The following is a 3,711-nucleotide window of genomic DNA, read 5'->3' as shown; positions in this document are numbered from 1 at the left end:
GTTCCGTCTAGTTTTAAAGATTTCGTTAACTGACTTTGATTGTTTTTAAAACCTTAAAAAGTACAAAATTTGATTAAAGTCATCAATTTTTATTAATGAATCATAATAGTTTTTTCTCTACTTTTCAACAAGATTTTTTTAAATTTCTAGCTCTTACCTTTTATAATTACAGGTAAGTAAAAAGATTAAGAAAAATACAAATGTTACAAAAATTTGTCAATTTTTTACTGATTTTTTTTTTAATTTAATTAAGTATTAGCAGAAACAAATGAACACGATTAAACTATCTTAAAAATAAATTGTATTTCTATTAAACTAAAAAAAAATTAAATACGAAAGCTTTGAACAACTGTAATTATTTTATGTTACACTTTTTTTGATATGAAAGCATAAGTAATACCTTTTTAAATTTAGTTTCATTTGAGGTTTTCTTTTTTTATTTTCTTCTGTTGTTTCATATTTCTAATAAAGTCTTAATAAATTTTGTTTTAAATTGTTACCTTCAATTAATACTTTAGCATCTGCTTTAAGTCTATGTTAAAAATTTTGCTAACATGAAGCTTTTACAAGTAGTCAACCATTGTTCTTCTAGATGTTAACAAAACAACAACATTATTTTATAAACAGAAGTAATCATTTTCATTTTGTGTTCTGTCGTTGTGTAAGAATTTTGTCAGAATTTTCATGCAGACTCCTAGTCAAGCTACTTCTTGTATTATAATGGTATGATCTCCCGACTTTAAACAAAATTATTGATACATAGACAACTTCACATATAGAATCAACAAATTCCGAAGTGAGAAATATCGAACCTTTTGTTTGGAAACTACTATTGTAAATTTTATGTGTTAACAACTTTCTTTTTTTTTTCTTTTAAAAAATGCTTTTACTTAATCATTCTAGTTACAGTTAAAGAAACTATAAAGATGAAAGTTTTGACTATTAATTCTCCGGATGGAAAAAATTGTCTTTTTCCTCGATAAGAGCAAAAAATATATCAGTGAAAATCATTAGAGCCAAAGCCTGGGCTTTCCTGTAGAATGAGACAAGCATTTTTTTAAACAACCAAAGCTTTCGGCAGACTAATACCTGGATTTATTTCTCATTAAAAACTCGTGAGCTCTGATTGGCTAAAAGCAACATTGGAATTTTTAAGAGACCAAAAAATATTATACAACATAAATTTAAAGTTTTAATAATAACCAAATAAAATTAGATAAAGTAAAAAAAAAAATTATCTAACTACTTTAAAACTATTTTGTAATACCTTTAATTCTTTAAACAAAATTACTTTTTTTTTAATTATAGAAAAAGTCAAATAGCTACTTATATACGGACTTAATAAAAGAAGCTGCAAAAGAGTATTAAAGTTGGTTTATAGTTGTGGTATTGACATTTTAATATTTAACTAATTTGTTTACGGTCAACTTTAAGGTCAACCGCTGTAAAATGTATCTTATGTATGTAGTTGAACGTCAAATAAAAACTAATTTGCTTGTTAAATCTAATAAAATTGAAAATTGAAGACTTTTTAGAGCTGTGCAGTGGGAATATTAGATCAAAAAAATTAAATTTGCTTGCTTTTTAGGTTAATAGATATTTTGAAATTACTGCGACTAGTAAATAGTTTTTATAAACCGGATGTAAGTCACTGTAAACCTATAGTTAATTTAAACAAACGTTAATAAAAGTACAAACAAATATATCAAAAGTTAGTATACTTAATAGTGTCAACTAACGATATATCAATTAAAAACTTTACTTGTTCCAACTTTCAGTTAAGATTATTTTGCTTCCTGTCAATTCTGACTATTTTTAGATGCAAGATGATTAGATTTCTTAATCAGAGAAAAAATAACTGAATCAAAACCTTCAAATATGTCTTTAATAGTTAATATTTCTCTATAAGCTTATTATAAAGAAACTAAAGTTTATTTTATCTTACTTAACACATTAGTTTTGTCGGTGCTTTGCCTCGCATGTGTTTTATAAATATTCAAAACTTTTTCATTAAAAATATAACATCAACTACTTTATGCTTTATAACAATATTAAAACAATATAAACAATTTTAAAGAATTTACTTTAGCGATTTTTTTTTTCTTGCATTGATACAACTTTATATTGAGACTAAAAACCAGATGCTCTGAGCTAGTTCTACAGTACAGTAGTGTTAAGTTTTAATAAATATATAAGTTATGAATAAATTGAAAGACAGATCTGTAACTTCTCAAAAGCGATTTTAAGATTTAGCTTTGCCAAATAGATGCCACACACATTACTAGCTAGAAGTTGTAGAAAAACTCCGGTTAATTTATTATTCAAGCCGGCAGTCAGCAGTCTTAAATAGCGGTATAGTTCTCATAAAAACAGGTGCTTGTAAGCCGAACTTTATTAAAAAACTTTTTCATAGGCCGTAGTTTTTAAAAATTGTAACAGTAATTGACAAAAAGTACTATACTGTCTTAAATAAAAAAAAAATGAACTAAGCAACAATAAAGTAGTGATTTACCGGATCGTACCTTAAGTTCCGGCCAGATCCGGGTAGAGTTAATTAAAGTAAGCAATATTTTCAAATAGAAAAAAAATCGTCTACATTAAAATATAAAACAGTATATTATAAACTTCTACGTAATGACACGAGTATTCCAGTTATACCACAAAATTAGGAATTTTACAAATTTTAAATTTTGCTTACTATAGGTATACAGATGTTTATAAACATTGCTATAGAACTAGTGATGTACCGGACCCACAATTTCGGGTCCGGCTGGACCCGGATCCGGACTTTTTTTTGAAATTAGAATCCGGCCGGAACCGGATCCGGACTTTTTTTTCAAATTAGAGTCCGGCCGGAACCGGATCCGGACTTTTTTTTCAAATTAGAATCCGGCCGGATCCGGATATCAGACAAAATTGGCAATATCCGGCCGGATCCGGACCCGGATAGTGAGTCCGGTACATCATTAGTATAAACTAGCCTGAGTCAGAATGATGTTTTTAAAAACTGAAAAAAAAAACTTTAATCTAATAATAAGTAGAACAGCTTGCCACAAGGTTTACAAATTTAGGTGTTATTTACAATTAAAATTTTGGGATCAAGTACTTGAACAAAATACACTACAAAATTACAAAATATTGAAAACTGGATCAGCTCAAACTCATTCAAAATCTAAAAGAAAACTAGCCTGAGTTTTTATAAAAAACTAAACTAGCCTGAGGCAGTCCAAGATTTTCTAAATTTCTTAAAAAATTTCAAACTAGCAGGGTTGCTACTGTTTAAGTCAATAAAACTAGCTAGAGTGAGTATAAACAAGCCTGAGTCAGAATGAGGTTTTTTTAAAACCGAAAAAATTACTTTAATCTAATTATCAGTAGAACAGCTAGCAAAGGTTGACAATTTGGTAGTAAAGTTGTGGACTGATTGTGGTACACTTAACTAATTAGTACTACCCATCATAATTAAATCCTACCTTATTTAATTAATATCTAACAAATATTGAATATTGGTTATGAAAAATTGGTATCTAACAAATACTAAATTCTAACTGAGACTACTTTCTATAATCAGACACGACAGTTTTGAGTGATGAATCTTTTATATAAACACAACAAGAAATACTAGCATATACAAAATTATTAATTACTTTGGTAACAATTTGAAAACTGGAAGCTATTTAAATCTATATCAAAAGACTTAAAACAATAAAC

Source organism: Thalia democratica, chromosome 2, assembly GCF_965202585.1.
Source record: "Thalia democratica chromosome 2, ktThaDemo2.hap1.1, whole genome shotgun sequence".
Classification (NCBI taxonomy): Eukaryota; Metazoa; Chordata; class Thaliacea; order Salpida; family Salpidae; genus Thalia; species Thalia democratica.
Note: the sequence above shows the minus strand (reverse complement) of the source record.